General features: G+C 46.3%; 2 protein-coding genes across 3 annotated transcripts in view; one reads left to right on the top strand and one right to left on the bottom strand.

Annotated features, from left to right (window-relative positions):
* Window positions 1-5600, bottom strand: part of ELF2 (E74 like ETS transcription factor 2) — a 134356-nt gene extending 128756 nt beyond the window's left edge. The window contains exon 1 of one of the 2 annotated variants that reach the window (XM_050790221.1): window positions 5346-5600. The gene's annotated coding sequence lies outside the window, so the exon portion shown is untranslated. The remainder of the gene's footprint in view (window positions 1-5345) is intronic. The other variant, XM_050790223.1, reaches the window with a different exon arrangement.
* Window positions 4161-17411, top strand: part of RAB33B (RAB33B, member RAS oncogene family) — a 312558-nt gene continuing 299307 nt past the window's right edge. The window contains exon 1 of the mRNA XM_050790260.1: window positions 4161-4170. The gene's annotated coding sequence lies outside the window, so the exon portion shown is untranslated. The remainder of the gene's footprint in view (window positions 4171-17411) is intronic.

Genomic DNA, 17411 nt, shown 5'->3' with positions numbered 1-17411 from the left:
TGTTCTAAAAATGATAAATGGAAATTTTCAGAAATAAACAATCTATGTTTTAAATTGTGTGCCATTCTGAGTAGCATGATGAAAACTCATACCATGCCACTCTGCCTCGGATGTGAATCATCCCTTTATCCACCATATTCACGCTGTCTACACTACCTGCTTAGTGGCCATCTCAGCTATCAGATCAACTAGTATCGTAGTGCTAGTGTTCAAGTAACCCTTATTTTACTTAATAATGGCTCAAATGCTCAAGAGTGATAAGGATGACAATTTGGATATGCTAAAGAGAAGCTGTAAAATACTTCTTTTAAGTGAAAAAGTGAAAGTTCTCAATTTAATAAGAAAAAAAACTTTATGCTGAGTTTGCTAACATCTACAGTAAGAAATCTTCCATCTATGAAATTGTGAATAGCATATTGTTGTAACTATTCTATCATACTGTTTTTAATCTCTTATTATGCCTGATTAACAAATTAAACTAGGTATACAGATATAGAAAAAAATATATAAGATTCAATACTACCTGAGATTTCAGGCATCCACTGGGGGTCTTAGAATGCATCCCACATAGATAAGGGGTGGGACTATCATATACTCATACAAAGAAATACTATTCCAAAATAAAAAGGAACAAAAAACTGATAAATGCTACAATATGAATGAACCCCAAAAACATCATGTTAAGTGAAAGAAGCCAGATACGAAAGACTACATATTGTACAATTCCATTTATACAACTCCAAAATATCCAGAAAAAGCAAATGGATTAAGACAAAACCAATCAGTGATTGCCTGAGGCTGGGGCTGGGAATAAGGGTTAACTGCAAACAGGCTGGAGGGAATTTTGGAGGCAATGGAAATGTTCGAAAACTAGCTCAAGGTGATAGTTTCACAATTCTATATATTTACTAAAAAGTATTGAATTATATACTCAAAATGGATAATTTTTTTTGGTATCAGGTAAGTCAAAAGCTAATTTATTAAAAAGTGTACATACCCAAAGAAATGACGTCTACACAAAAACACGAATATTCATAGCAGCATATAGCCCAAAAAAATAGAATCTTAAATGTCCATCAACTGATGCAGAGATAAATAAAATGTAATATATCCCTAAAGAGAATATTACTCAGCAATAAAAAAAAAAAAAAAGTGACTATAGGCTGGGTGCAGTGGCTCATATCTGGAATCCCAGCACTTTGGGAGGCTGAGGCGGGTGGATCACGAGGGTCAGGAGATCGAGACCATCCTGGCTAACACAGTGAAATCCTACCTCTACTAAAAATACAAAAAATTAGCTGGGCATAGTGGCACGTGCCTGTAGTCCCAGCTACCTGGCAGGCTGAGGCAAGAGAATCACTTGAACCCGGGAAGCGGAGGTTGCAGTGAGGCGAGATCGTGCCACTGCACTCCAGTCTGGGCAACAGAGCGAGACTCCGTCTCAAAAAAAAAAAAAAAAAAAAGTGACTATAAAAAATTTTTTTAATTAAAAAGGAGCAGGTAAAGTGGCTCACGCCTGAAATCCCAGCACTTTGAGAGGCCAAAGCGGGAGGATTACTTGAGCCCAGGAGTTCAAGACTACCCTAGGCAATATGGTGAAACCCCATCTCTTTTTTTTTTTTTTTTTTTTTTTTTTTTTTTTTTTTTTTTTTTTTTTTTTTGAGACGGAGTCTCGCTCTGTCGCCCAGGCTGGAGTGCAGTGGCGCGATCTCGGCTCACTGCAAGCTCCGCCTCCCGGGTTCACGCCATTCTCCTGCCTCAGCCTCCCGAGTAGCTGGGACTACAGGCGCCCACAACCGTGCCCGGCTAATTTTTTGTATTTTTAGTAGAGACGGGGTTTCACCGTGGTCTCGATCTCCTGACCTTGTGATCCGCCCGCCTCGGCCTCCCAAAGTGCTGGGATTACAGGCGTGAGCCACCGCGCCCGGCCGAAACCCCATCTCTATAAAAAAGAAAATAGATTGGCTGGGCACGGTGGCTCACCCCTGTAATCCCGGCACCTTGAGAGGCCGAGGCGGGTGGATCACGAGGTCAGGAGATCAAGACCATGCTGGCTAACATGGTGAAACCCCGTCTCTACTAAAAATACAAAAAAAAAAAAAAAAAAATTAGCCGGGTGTTGTAGCATACACCTGTGGTCCCAGTTACTCAAGAGATTGAGGCAGGAGAATAGCTTGAACCAGCAGAGGTTACAGTGAGCCAGATCGTACCACTGCACTCCAGCCTAGGCGACAGAGCGAGACTCCGTCTCAAAAAAAGAAAAATAAAAAAAGAAGAAAACAGATGAAATTAAAAAAGAAAAAAAAAAGAAATGAAGTACCGACACATATTACAACATGGATATACTTTGAAAGCATTATGCTAAGCGAAAGAAGCCAGTCACAAAAGACCACATATATGGTTTCATTTATATAAAATGTCCGGAATAGTCTAATCTATAAAGATAGAAAGTCGATCAGTGGTTGCATAGGACTGGAGTGCTGAGGGAAAATGAAAAGCCACTGCTAATGGATATGGGGATCTTTTGGGGGATGATTAAAATGCTCTAAAATTGATTATAGTGATGGCTGCACAACTTTGAATATACAGTCGGCCCTCCATATCCATGAGTTCTGAATCCATGGATTCAATCAATGAGGTACAGAAACTACTCAAAAAAACTTGTCTGTAAATGAACATGTAGAGACTTTTTTCCTGATCATTATCCCTAAACAACACACAGTATAACAACTATTTACATAGCATCCACATTGTATTAGGTAGTGTAAGTAATCTGGAGATGATTTAAAGCATACAAGAGGATATGCATAGTTTATATGCAAATAATATGCCGTTTTTATTTCTTCATTTTTCCTAAGAGACAGAATTTTGCTCTGTCACCCAGGCTGGTGTCCAAACTCTGGTCTCACGAGATCCTCCCACCTCAACCTCCTGAATAACTGGGATTACAGGCACAGGCCACCGCATCCAGCAACTATGCCATTTTACTTTAGGGACCTGAGCATCCATAGATTCTAGTATCTGAGAAAGGCCCTAGAACCAACCCCCAACAGATACCGATGGACAACCGTACTTAAAAACCACTGAATTGTTCACCTGCAAAATGGAGTAATTTTTTTTAAAAAAATTAATTACTAAGCCCACTAAACTGTACACTTTAAACTGAACTGACTCGTATGTGAATTATATCACAATGACGTTGTTACCCCCTCCAAAAATGGTATACAACATGAGCAGGTAAAGCCATTAACATTAGCAAGACCCTACAGGCCACAGGTACCAATCTGTTTACTTAGCATAGAAAAATCCCAAAGTTACAAATTCTTTCCAACCATACTCAAGCTATTTTGTAAATGAGTATTTATGTCTGAAATAAGAGACAATGATTAATCCAATGAGTTAAATCACTAAACTTAAAAATAGGTTGACATAAATATTCAAATTTCAAATGCCCAGGATAGTCCAATTTTTTTTTTTTTTTTTTTTTTTTTGAGACAGGATTTTGCTCTTGTCGCCCAGGCTGGAGTGCAATGGCCCGATCTCGGCTCACTGCAACTTCCACCTCCTGGGTTCAAGCAATTCTCCTGCCTCAGCCTCCTGAGTAGCTGGGATTATAGGCGCCCGCCATCGCGCCCGGCTGATTTTTGTACTTTTGGTTAGAGATGGGGTTTCACCATATTGGTCAGGCTGGTCTTGAACTCCTGACCTCAGGTGATCAGCTCACCTCTGCCTCCCAAAGTGCTGGGATTACAGGCGTGAGCCACCACGCCCTGCCTGATATTCCAATTTTCCATTTCATGTGTTTAACTACTAGATATCATCTCAATAATATTTACATGAATATACTGTGTACACTGTAATGCTCTATAAAAAGTTTCATTATTCCTAAACTCCCTTAAATGTAATTTAATGGTTTCCAGTCCTATATAAGTCATTCTACCTTTTGAAGAAACTCCGAAACACAAATATCCAATCCTTTGTTAGTAAAGCATACATCCTTCTCTGATTCTGGCACGAAAGAAAGTGCATAATTTACTTCTGGATAGAGAGTCACAGATAAAAAGGAAAGCAAATCTGATTATCAAACACACGATTACTGTTCTCTCATCACCGGATTAAAATTTAAACCATTAAGCTGAAGTAAACGTTCATGAACATATGAAAGGGGGGAATTTTTAACAGTTTTACAATGACGCGTCCTCCTCTTCCTCATTTAATGAAGTACTAAGAACTTAAAGGCTATTCTACAGCGAATCTGGCTCCTAGAAAGAGTCCATCCAGGATGCTGACAGAGGGAAAAGATTAGAAACTGTGCGATCTGGACTATTCTTGGTGTTACGGAGTATTTTTTCGGTCCTTTACGGACATGGAATAAAAATGCCCCAAAGGAGCAAGAGAGAGGGCTCGGCTGCCCTGATCACAAAGCTCCTGGGGTAGAGTCAGCATCCAGCCCTGGCAGAGCCCTCGCCGTCCTCCTTCCGCGCCCCTAGACCATCCCGTCGCGCAGTCCCTGAGGGCCAGCTTCGCGAGGATCCAGAAGGCAGTCGCTGGACGTGCGTGTTACGAGCCCGTTTTTGTTTTGTTTAAGAAACAGATTCCGATCTGAGCCAAGCCTCCCTGCCTCCCGGGGAACAGGGGGAGATGGCAGCAGGGTGCCGGCGTGGAGAGCGAGAATAAAAGAACGGCCGAGTACAACCTGTCGTGCAAGCTAGCAGCGCCAGGAAGGAAAGGTAAGCGGCGGCGATAAGGCACGACAGGGAAGGAAACTGGTGTCCAGCACCCCCCCTCAACCCAGCCACCCAGAGCGGCCGGAGCCTCCCAGGTCCCGCCCCGAGCTCGCGCCCAGCCCCGGCGCCGGCCGCAGACTCCCGCCCTACACAAACCCTCCCAGGACGCGCTTCCTCCGGAGCCGGACCCCCGCCCTGGCCTCCCGGCGGGATGAGGCGGGTCAGTTCAGTCCGCTTCTCGGCAGAGGTGACTCGCGCAGAGATGTAAACACGGCGAGACCAGCTGCGCTCGGCCCATCCCCCGCGCCGGGGTCTGTAACCTCTTCCCTCAGCCCTGCCCCGCGCCCCGCGCTCCCCGCGGGCAGGCGCTCAGCGCGCCTTCTCCTTTCTCCAAGTCCCGCTCCGCGACCGTTGCCCGGGGACACTCAGCCCCCTTCCCCCAGCCCCCGGCCGGTGTCACCGCCACAGCCGCCGGAAAACCCCTCCGCATACCCCGAAGCAAACAACACAAGCGCGGGGCGGGGGCGCGGAGGGAGGCGGCGGCACTCGGGACAGCTAGGCTTTATCGCCGCGCCCTTCGCGCTCCCTCTCACCAGCCTCGGCTGCCCGCGCTCTTACCTGCTCTCCGCGACGCCTGGGAAGACCGCGGCGTCCTTTTCCCTCTCAGCAGGGCCGCGGACTAGCAGCCGCCGCCGTTGGCCGAGCGTCCGGAGGGAGCCGGGGCCTCCCCAGCAGCCCAAGCCGCTCCACAGGGAGAGGAGGAGACAAAACAGAGGCTCGCCGCCCCGCGCAGCGACCCCCGCCCGCGCCGCCCCACCGACCCCCAACCGCCTAGGCGACGGCGGCGACACAGAGCTCGGCGCGGGGAGCAATGGTGGCCCCCGCCCCGCTCCCGGCCCCCTCCCTCCACCCCCCGCCTCGGCTCCTCCCCCTCGGCCTCCTGCCGCCGCCACCAGGACACTGGAGTCCGCCTCCCCCTCCCCGCCAGCTCAGAGCGCTCCTCCCCTCCCCACGCGGCGGGGGGGCGGGGGCGGCACCGCCAGTCACCGCAGCGCCTGTCAAACGCGGGCCGGCTATTTATACCCCGCGGGGCCCCGCCGCCCTCAGGCCCCCACCAGCCCGCCGAACCTGCCTCTTTTGCTCTCTTGAATCCCGCCCTCCTCTCCTCGCCCAACTTCTCCCAAACCCGCCTTCCCAGGTAAAGACGCTCGTCACTTGTCCGGCTCCCTGCCCGGGGCTCCCCGATCTCGCTCTCCACTCCAGCCCCGGATTGATGCAGGGGGCTCTGCCGCACGGGGCAGGCGTGTGAGGACTACGGGGCCGCGCGTGCACCTGCAGCGCCCGCCGGCTTCCCCCAGCCGGCCGGGACCGCACGCGCACACCCTCGCCACTTAGGGGCCCCGCAGGCCCCGCCGTAACCGCATCCCCAACTCAGGACTCCCGCCCTTCTCCTCCGGAGATGGCCCCAGAGTCGGGCAGTCTGACAGTTACGGGGAGCGAGGTTTTGCAAAAACTCCTAGCCCGGTCCTTCCAGTCCCCACTCCTCAGCCTTGGCTAAGTGAAAGGTGGGGGTTCGGGCAAGAGCGCGACGCCGGCCAGGAGCGCGACGCCGGCCCCGCCCCGGCCGGTGACGCACGTGGCGCACCGCCCCGCCAGCCTCGCGCCCCTCGGCGCCGCCAGCTCCTCCTCCCCGCTAGCAAAAGCCCGGCGTAGTACACCCGCGACCCCGCCCCATTCCCAGAAATTGCCACCCGCCCAACAGCCCGGCCGCGAGGCGGTTGGTGCCGGCGTTTGCTGGCGGTCGGGTGGCGGGGCCCAGCGCGCAGCTGCGGAGCGCGGCGGGCGGCCCCTTGGCGCTGCCCGGGGAGCTGCGGGCACCCGCACCGAGCCATTGTCGCTCCTTGCTCGGTCAGCAACGGAGAAGTAACTCAAGTCTGAGTGTTGTTGGTGCGAGAATGAGAGTGTTTTGGTGAGGGAGTATTTTGGCCCAAGTGCCTGCGAATTCGAAAACGAAAACCCAGCAGTAGCTGCAAGCTTTTGGTTTCCACACTTTCACACAAAGGGGAGCCTTCGAGCGGGGCACTCTCACGCGCCTTCAAGTGCACAAAAGCCAATGACACGGTGCCCTGGGTTGCCTTGCGTAGGAGCGTCTCTTTAATGGGCTTTCTTAGCCACAGTTAATGCATACAAACGCCTCAGTCTATTCCTTCACCACCACCGTTCTCCGCCCCAGCGTTTTCTGTATTTGTTTCTTTAACAAAGCACTGCCTGTCCCGGTGCGCGCGGGGCTGATTTTGCTCCTCTCCCGGGCTCCTGCAGCCTCGCCGCGATGAACCTGGCACCTGACGCGGTATTCACCAGCTCCTTTCTGGGCTCCAGCGTTACCATTTTTACGGCTTCACAACCAGTCTGGAGCAAAGAAGGAACCCCGAGGAATATAAGTGATAGCTGTTCTCTTGAAAGGGACGTTGGAACCCTGGAAATCACCCTAGAGTAAGGCTCAAATGTCAGAAAGCTGCAGGAGGCTCCAGATTTAAATCCCTGAAGAGCCTAACAATGTAATGATCTCTTTCTTTTGTTAATATTGTCGTTGCCTCTATTTTCTTGGGGGTGAGTCTTCCCTTCCTGTCTTAAAAAGCAACTCTGGGCTGGGCGCAGTGGCTCACGCTAGTTATCCCAGCACTTTGGGAGGCCCGGGAGGGTGGATTGCCCGAGGTCACGAGTTCGAGACTAGCCTGGCTAACATGGTGAAACCCCGTCTCTACCAAAAATACAAAAACTAGCCCGGCGTGGTGGCACACGCCTGTACTCCCAGCAACTGTGAGGGCTCCTATTCTTATTTAAGAATTTTTTACTCTTGAACACAGGGGAAACCTGGAGACCATGAGTGTTAATCAAAGATCCTCTTAACTCTTGACAAAGTTTTCTGGATTCCTGAGTTCTAAATCATAGGACTATCGACACCCTTTTGAACTAAAGAATTTGTAAAGCTTTGGTAACATTAAAATCTTTAATACACAATAAACAGGATTCTGCAAACATAGCACCCTTACTAAGGGAGTCTTTATCTCACTTCTTGTAAAATAACTTATCACTTATGGGAACCATTGCCCACTTTGATATTTGTAGGGAATTAATTAATAATAATATTGCATCTTCATAACATAACATAACATAGCATACTAAGGAGCCGGCAAAGACAAAGCCCGATTCCTGTTGTTAGGGACAGATATCACCTGCTGAGTCATGTAATTTCTGTTGTCAGCCACGTTGAGAAGAAAGTTTCTCCCACTGCCAATTGGCAATAAGCCGGAAAGTCCCAGGTGGATAACAGTGGTAGATAATATTATTGTTCCCAATTTTTCACTACTCCATGCATGCATGCCCTTTGAAATACAGCTTTGTAGTTCCTCTCAGTAGAGATAGGATGTTTCTCCACCCTGTTCATGTTGGGCTTAGATCAGTCCATTTGCTTTTGGCCAAAGAAGATAGGCAGAAGTGACAGTGTGACAGTTCTGAGCCTGGCCTCAAGAGGTATTTCATGTTTCGCCTTCCCTCTCTGGCACTCTTGTTTTTCACAATGTGAAGAACATACCTGCCTAGTTTGCTGGTCCAAGAAGTATGAAGCAGGTCTGAAGCCAGTCGCAGGTTGGGGTCAGCAACCCAAAAAATAAAGGATTGTTGTTTCAAGTTGTGTTTTAGAGTAATAGTGTTTTGGAGTAGTTGGTTCCCAGAATTAGTGTTGTGATAGCTGACTGAAACAACAGCAGAGAGAGCAATCAGATTCCTTGGTATTGGCCTGGAAGGTGCCTAACTTGATGTCTTTCAGGCAGCTCTTTGGCTATGGTTCTTAGACACATCCTTTATAGAGGCCAGCGGAGTAAGGAACCCAGAAATTTTACAGCAAGCTTGTCCAACTCAGTGCCTGCAGGCTGCATGTGGCCCTGGACAGCTTTGAATGCAGCCCAACACAAATTTGTAAACTTTCTTAAAATACATTTTTGTGATTTTTTTTTTTTTTTTTTGGCTCATCAGCTATCATTAGTGTTAGTATATTTAATGTGTGGCCCAAGATAATAATTCTTCCAGTGTGGCCCTGGAAAGCCAAAAGATTGGACACCCCTGGTTTACAGTAAAGCATCTAGAGAACAGGTGTCAAAAGGACAAGTCTAGTGTGGCCAGTCGTCCTAGTAACAAGCTAATGATCACGGAATAAGAGATCTCTGTGTTGTAACTGGATTGCATTTGCTTTTGTTGTTTATGTTATATAGTTTATTTTTTAATTATACAAGTGATTCATTAATACATTCTCATCATCAATTTTCAAATAATTCAAAATAAACGTTTTAAAACCCAAGTTCCCCTTCCCTCTCCATTTCCATTCCCATTCCTCACTTACCCTTCACACTTACCCAGCCATCCCCTACCTCTACTTTTCCACAGATAACCATAAATGAAAACTTAGCCTTTAAGCTTCTAGACCTTTTTCTGTGCATGTATATACATATACTTATATACTAAATATAAATATGATTATATAATATGCGTATTAGGTATAATGCTTTTATACTTCTTTTATCTGTGTTATTTCTCCCTTTGTTTTCTTCAGTATATAGGAAAGTGTTTTTTGTTTTTTTTTTAATTATTTCATCCTTGGCTGGGTGCTGTGGCTACATCTGTAATCCCAGCACTTTGGGAGGCCAAGGTGGGAGGATCACTTGAGCCCAGAAGTTGGAGACCAGCATGGGCAGGAGGATCACTTGGTTCGAGACCCCATCTCTACAAAGAAAATAAAATAAAGTCAGCCAGGTGTGGTGGTGTGCATCTGTAGTCCCAGCTACTAGGGTGGCTGAGGCAGAAGGATCACCTGAGCCCAGGAGTTTGAGGTTGCAGTGTGCTGTGCTCGCACCACCCCACTGCAGCCTGGGTGACAGAGTGAGATCCTGTCTCAAAAATAAATAAATAAATAAAATAAAACAAATAAAATTCCATTCTACCTTCAGTATAATAGACCAACCAAAGGAAGAGATTTTCCTGCTTTTATATCAGAATGTTAAATGGTAGGAGGACCCTTTAGGGCTCAGTATGGGGGTGCAGTGGCAGTGACAATCAACATGAGGAACAGAAGAGAAAACAAAATTCTGAGTAGAGGCTAGTAAGTCATTTCCCTCTCTCAACCTTTCAACTTCACGTTCTCAGGCAAATCCTTGGAAGTACTGAGTTATGTTTGATTAAGTGAGGTAATTTTCCCTTATGACATTCCAAGTCCAAGAGAATGTAGTGGAAGCTATGCTGCCTTTTCTGACCTAACCTCTGGAGTCACATACCATCACTTCTGTTGTATTCTCTTGGTCACACAGATTGATCCTAATTCATTGTGGAAGAGTACTACACAAGGACATTCATACCAGGAGATGAGGATCACTGAGGGCCATGTTGGAAGCTGGTTGCCACAAGGGCATTTACTCAGTAGTGAATTTTGAGTGATTGACACTATCTTTAAACAGATTCCCTCATCACAGGTCAGCAGATTCCCTGGTTGCCAAATACTAGGTAGACTTTACAGGAACAGCCAGAAAAATCTCTTCTTTGCCTTTCTTTAAAGAACGAGTAGTTCTGGACAACTCTCCAACAGCAATATTCTGTTGTTAACCTATCTTATTTGTGAAGCACTATATCCAACCCTCCATACAAAGATTATTCATACTTCTCCCACGCTATGGGTCTGCAAAGTAATCCAGTCCCCCAAACTCACTTTTTGTTTTAGATATTGTTTTGCCTTTTAGAAATCAGAATCTTTTAAATATTGTATATTAAATAAGTTACAAGAGGGCTGCCTTAGAATAACCAAACCCAAAATAATTTGGAGGGCATGGGTTAAGTTTCCAGAATCCAATGAAGTAATTTTGAGGATGAAATTTGAAACATCCAAAAAATAAATAGAAATTCGTACCATTGAATGCAATCAGATAAATAAGCAGAAAGTATAAACTTTTCAATATAGAAGGAAGTTAAATCCTATGAGTTGCATCTATAACTTCATCCTGTAATGTTTTCTAGTAAAATAAGTACTTAAAACTATTTCATAATTTCAGTTATTGATATATTTTAAAAGCAACCTTCTCTTTAAAATAGTGCTGTAGTTGGAAGAATTCTCTTAATTCTGTCTACAAATTAATTACTTTTAAAGAATATTTTATTGCTTTATTAAAATATTTGAAATGTTTAAGATGAATTACACTTTATTCGAGTTAGAATTTTTAATGTTTTTTATGTTGAAACCAACTTTTGTTAGCAGATTTCACTTCCATATCTTTATCATAAGTTTAAAAGTCAAAATTAAGTGAACATCAAGCCATTTTATTAGTCATTTAAAATCATGTTAATCTTTCTTTCTTTTTTTTTTTTTTTTTTAAAGATGGAGTTTCGCTCTTGTCACCCAGGCTGGAGTGCAGTGGCACAATCTCGGCTCACTGCAACCTCTGCCTCCTGGGTTCAAGCAGTTCTTCTGCCTCAGCCTCCCGAGTAGCTGGGATTAAGGTTCCTGCCTCCATGCCCAGAGAATTTTTGTATTTTTAGTAGAGACGGGGTTTCACTATGTTGGCCAGGCCGGTCTCGAACTCCTGACCTCATGATCTACCTGCCTCGGCCTCCTAAAGTGCTGGGATTACAGGTGTGAGCCACCATGCCTGACTGATCAGATTAATCTTTACAGTTTCTGAATAAAATCATTTACTTAATAAAATTCAGGATAAATGCTATATTAGCTAATTAAAGCACAAATATAAATATCTTCCATGGGAAACTACTCGAAACAAACTTTCGTATTTGTGCCGCATAATTTTTAAAGGCATTTAACTGGCCGGGTGCAGTAACTCACGCCTGTAATCCCAGCACTTTGGGAGGCAAAGGCGGGCGGATCACCTGAGGTCAAGAGTTTGAGACCAGCCTGGCCAACGCGATGAAACCCTGTCTCTACTGAAAATACAAAAATTAGCCAGGCATGGTGGCCAGTGCCTGTAATCCCAGTTACTTGGGCAGCTGAGGCAAGAGAATCGCTTGAACCCGGGAGGCAGAGGTTGCAGTGAGCCAAGATCATGCCATTGTACTCCAGCCTGGGCGACAGAGAGAAACTTGGTCTCAAAAAAAAAAAAATTTTTTTTTAATAAACAAATAGAGGCATTTAACCCTGACTCTCCCATGCTTCTAAGTTAAAATGAGTTACTGGAAATGTGTCTTTCCATTCACTTTCAGATCACCCTAAAAAAAAAGAAAAACCGAAAGGCTTTCCCATTATTTATTTGCTTTCTTTTCTGGCAGTTTTTCCTGTTTGTCAGCTAACTACTGTAGGTAGCATTATTTTAATAATAGTAAATAATAATGACAACAACAACAATATTGACCTCTATTCATATACTGCTAGGTTTTCTGTGTTTATTCATCTTATGAGTATTATCACCATTTCATAGTTGATGCTGAAACTAAGAGAGGTTAAGTCACTTGTTCAGAGTTATACAGTAGGTGGCAGGGTTGGATATTGAATCCATCTCCAGAGCCTGTACTCTTAAGCACTAGTACAGCATATTATTAAAATGCTGTTTTCATTTTATTTTCTTTTTTTTTGTTTTGTTTTTGTTTTTGTTTTTGTTTTTGTTTTGAGATAGGGCCTCTCTCTGTTGCCCATGCTGGAGTGCACTGGCTTCACTCTCCAGAGTGGCTGAGACTACAGGTCATCATGCCCAGCTAATTTTTATTTATTTATTTATTTATTTTAGAAAGAGGATCTTGCCACATTGCCCAGGCTGGTAGTCAAACTCATGGCTTCAAAACATCTTCCTGCCTCATCCTCCCAAAGTGCTGGGATTACAGGTGTGAAGCATGGCACCCAGACTAAAATGTTTTTTTGACATGTAAGGCAGTCCTACTCCAACTGTTCATGTCCAAATGTAGAGAATGAAAAGCATTGCTCTCTATTTCACCTCTTGTCCTATTCCTCCAAATTCACAGGGGGCTGCTGTCGCCTTGTATTCTGACTCACCTGTTCGGCTTTTTTATGTTTGTTTTTTCTTGAGACAGGGTCTGTCTGTCACCCAGGCTACAGTGCAGTGGTGCAATCACAGCTCACTGCACCCTCGGCTTCCCGGCTTCAGGTGATCCTCTCATTTCAACCTCCCAAGTAGCTGGGACCACAGGTGTCTGCCACCATGCCCAGCTAATTTTTGTATTTTTTGTAGAGACAGGGTTTTGTCATGTTGCCCAGGCTGGTCCTGAACTCCTGGGCCCAAGTGATCTTCCCACTTTGGCCTCCCAAAGTACAGGCATGAGCCACCATGCCAGGTGTGTTTGGCCTTTATGTTCTGCCTAACATGCCAGGCATTGCCAAAGTGCTTGGGTGCTTCTGACCATGTTCCTTATATCCTACTCTCCAGACATTCCCTTCAGAATTAGATGCCAACTAATTCTCTCTACTCCAGCCTGTGGCTTCTGTATCCTGCTCTCCCTGTTTCCCTTCTTGTCTGCCACATTAAGTTTGAGCAGACTTTCCATATCTGCTGGTGACACTGACTACTAAGCAGAAGAGAGAGAGAGAGAAATTTAAAGCCAGGACAAGAAGCCAATCAATATGGAAGGTAAAAGGGTCATAGAAGGACCATGATTAAAATGTGAATACCAGCCAGGCGGTGGAGGCCCACCTGTAGTCTTAGCTACTCAGGAGACTGAGGCAGTGGGATCCCTTATGCCCAGGAGTTCTGGGCTGTAATGTGCTATGCCCATCAGGTGTCTGCACTAAATTCAGCATCAATATGGTGACCTCCCAGGAGCAGGGGACCACCAGGTTACCTAAAGAGGAGTGAACCAATCTAGGTCAGAAACAGAGCAGGTCAAAACTTCCATGCTGATCAGTAGTGAGATCACACCTGTGAATGACCAGTGTTAAAGTGCTCTGCAGTCTGGGCAACATAGTGAGACAACCCCCCATAAATAATTTTTTGTTTGTTTGTTTCAGACAGAGTCTCGCTTTGTCGCCCAGGCTACCTCTTGAGTAGCTGGGATTACAGGCTCATGCCACCACACCCAACTTTTTTTTTTTTTTTTTTTTTTTTTTAAGTAGAAGCGGGGTTTTGCTATATTGGCCAGGTTGGTTTCGAACTCCTGACCTCAAGTGATCTGCCCACCTCTGCCTCCCAAAGTGCTGGAATTACAGAAGTAAGCCACATCACCTGGCCTCCCATAAACAAATATTTTAAAATGTGAACACCAGAAAGTAGAGGATGGAAGGCTGGGCATGGTGGTTCACACCTATAATCCCAGTACTTTGGGAGGTTGAGGTGGGCAGATTGCTTGGCTCGAAAGTTCGAGACCAGCCTGGGCAACATGGCGAAACCCCTCTCTACAAAAAATACAAAAATTAGCCAGTGTGGTGGCATGCACCTGTAGTCACAGCTACTCGGAAGGCTGAGAAGAGAGAATCACCTGAGCCAAGAAGTAGAGGCTGCAGTGAGCCGTGATCGTGCCACTGCATTCCAGCGTGGGCAACAGAGCAAGACCCTGTATCCAAAAAAAATTTCTAATCAAAATGGAAAAGGAGGCCGGGTGCAGTGGCTCACACCTGTAATCTCAACACTTTGGGAGGCTGAGGTGGATGAATCATTTGATGTCAGGAGTTCAAGACCAGCCTGGTCAACATGGTGAAACCCTGTCTCTACTAAAAATACAAAAATTAGGCCAGGCACAGTGGCTCACGCCTATAATCCCAGCACTTTGGGAGGCCAAGGCAAGTGGATCACGAGGTCAGGAGATGGAGATCATCCTGGCCAACATGGTGAAACCCCATCTCTACTAAAAATACAAAAATTTGCTGGGTGTGGTGCAGGCGCCTGTAATTCCAGCTACTTGGGAGGCTGAGGCAGCAGAATCACTTGAACCCAGGAGGCAGAGGTTCCAGTGAGCCAAAATCGCACCACTGCACTCCAGCCTGGAGACAGAGTGAGACTCCATCTCAAAAAAAAAAAAAAAAATATATATATATATATACACACACACACACACAGTATATATATCTACAAAAATTAGCCAGGCAGTAGTGGCACGCACCTGTAATCCCAGCTACTCGGGAGGCTGAGGCAGGAGAATTGTTTGAGCCTGGGAGGTGGAGGTTGCCCTGAGCCAAGATCACGCCACTGCACTTCAGTCTAGGTGACAGAGTGAGACCCTGTCTCAAAAAGAAAAAAAAGAAAGAATGGAAAGGGGCCAGGCACAGTGGTTCATGCCTGTAATTCCAGCACTTTGGAAGGCCGAGGAAGATAGATCACCTGAGGTCAGGAGTCCGAGATCAGCCTGGCCAACGTGGTGAAACCTCCTCTCTACTAAAAATAAAAAATTAGCCAGGCACGGTGGCGGACGCCTATAATCCTAGCTACTCGGGAGGCTGAGGCAGGGGAATTGCTCAAACTGGGAGGTGGAGGCTGCAGTGAGCGGAGACTGCATCATGCACTCCAGCCTGGGTGACAAGAGCAAAACTCCATCTCAAAAAAAGAAAAAAAGAGGCCGGGCGCGGTGGCTCAAGCCTGTAATCCCAGCACTTTGGGAGGCCGAGACAGGCGAATCACGAGGTCAGGAGATCAAGACCATCCTGGCTAACACGTTGAAACCCCGTCTCTACTAAAAAAATACAAAAAACTAGCCGAGCAAGGTTGCAGGCGCCTGTAGTCCCAGCTACTCGGGTGGCTGAGGCAGGAGAATGGCCTAAACCCGGGAGGCGGAGCTTGCAGTGAGCTGAGATCCGGCCACTGCACTCCAGCCTGGACGACAGAGCCAGACTCCGTCTCAAAAAAAAAAAAAAAAAAAAAAAAAAAAAAAAAAGAAAGAAAAGGATGGCATAAATGGGAAGAGGAGAGGAGATGAGAGTTTAAAAATGCTGTGAAGCCACATAAAAGACTGAAAACTCCCATAATAGAAAGGAACATGGGAAATGAAAATAGGTTTATGGTTAAATTTATTTATTTATTTATTTTTAATTTTTTTTTTTTTTTTTTTGAGGCTGAGTCTTGCTCTATAGCCCAGGCTGGAGGGCAGTGACGCAGTCTCGGCTCACTGCAAGCTCCGCCTCCCGGGTTCACGCCATTCTCCTGCCTCAGCCTCCTGAGTAGCTAGGACTACAGGCACCCGCCACCGCGCCTGGCTAATTTTTTGTATTTTTAGTAGAGACGGGGTTTCACCGTGGTCTCGATATCCTGACCTTGTGATCTGCCTGCCTCGGCCTCCCAAAATGCTGGGATTACAGGCGTGAGCCACCGCGCCCGGCCCCTATGGTTAAATTTAATATCCAAGAGCTCATGAGTAGGTATAGGTCGGGTGCGGTGGCTCACACCTGAAATCCCAGCACTTTGGGAGGCCGAGTCAGGTGGATCACCTGAGGTCAGGAGTTTGAGACCAGCCTGACTAACATGGTGAAACCCCATCTCTACTAAAAGTACAAAAATTAGCTGGGCATGATATCTCTTACCCGTAATCCCAGCTACTCGGGAGGGCGAGGCAGGAGAATCGCTTGAACCCAGGAGGCGGAGGTTGCAGTGAGACCAGAGATCAAGCTATAGCACTACAGCCTGGGCAACAAATAACAAAAGTCTGTCTCAAAAAAATAAATAAAATAAAAATAAAAAATGGGCCGGGCGCGGTGGCTCACGCCTGTAATCCCAACACTTTGGGAGGCCAAGGTGGGCAGGTGACGAGGTCAGGAGATCAAGACCATCCTGGCTAACATGGTGAAACCCCGTCTCTACTAAAAATACAAAAAATTAGCCAGGTGTGGTGGCGGGCGCCTGTAGTCCCAACCACTCGGGAGGCTGAGGCAGGAGAATGGCGTGAACGTGGGAATTGGAGTTTGCGGTGAGCCAAGATTGCGCCACTGCACTCCAGCCTGGGCGACAGAGCAAAAACTCCGTCTCGGAAAAATAAAATAAAATAAAATAAGATGAGATAAAATCAAATAAAATAGTATAGTAATTGATAATATCTGTACTTATATGTGGTCAGAGACCTAAATATCAATGAAATACTTTTGAAATGTAACATCTCCTTAATAGGTGCACTTTCTTTCTTTCTTTTTTTTTTTTTTGAGACAGAGTTTTGCTCTTGTTGCCCAGGCTGGAGTGCAGTGGCGTGATCTCGGCTCACTGCAGCTTCCGCCTCCCGGGTTGAAGCAATGCTCCTGTCTCAGCCTCCTGAGTCACTGGGATTACAGGCATGCGGCACCATGCCCGGCTAATTTTGTATTTTTTAGTAGAGACGGGGTTTCTCCATGTTGGTCAGGCTGGTCTTGAACTGCCAACGTCAGGTGATCCTCCTGCTTCGGCCTCCCAAAGTGCTGGGATTACAGGCATGAGCCACTGAGCCCAGTGGTGCACTTTCTTTTAATCCTCACAATCACCCAATTAGGAAGATATTATAGTATTATCATATTTTAGATTATGAAACTGACCTGGCTGGGCACGGTGGCTCTTGCCTGTAATCCTAGTACTTTGGGAGGCTGAGGTAGGCAGATCACTTGAGGTCAGGAGTTCAAGACCAGCCTGGCCAGCATGGTGAAACCTTGTCTTAACTAAAAATAGAAAAATTTGCCAGGTGTGGTGGCACGGGCCTGTAATTCCAGCTGTTCATGATGCTGAGGCAGGAGGATCGCTT

Source organism: Macaca thibetana, chromosome 5, assembly GCF_024542745.1.
Source record: "Macaca thibetana thibetana isolate TM-01 chromosome 5, ASM2454274v1, whole genome shotgun sequence".
Lineage (NCBI taxonomy): Eukaryota > Metazoa > Chordata > Mammalia > Primates > Cercopithecidae > Macaca > Macaca thibetana.
This window is presented reverse-complemented; position numbering and strand designations above follow the sequence as displayed.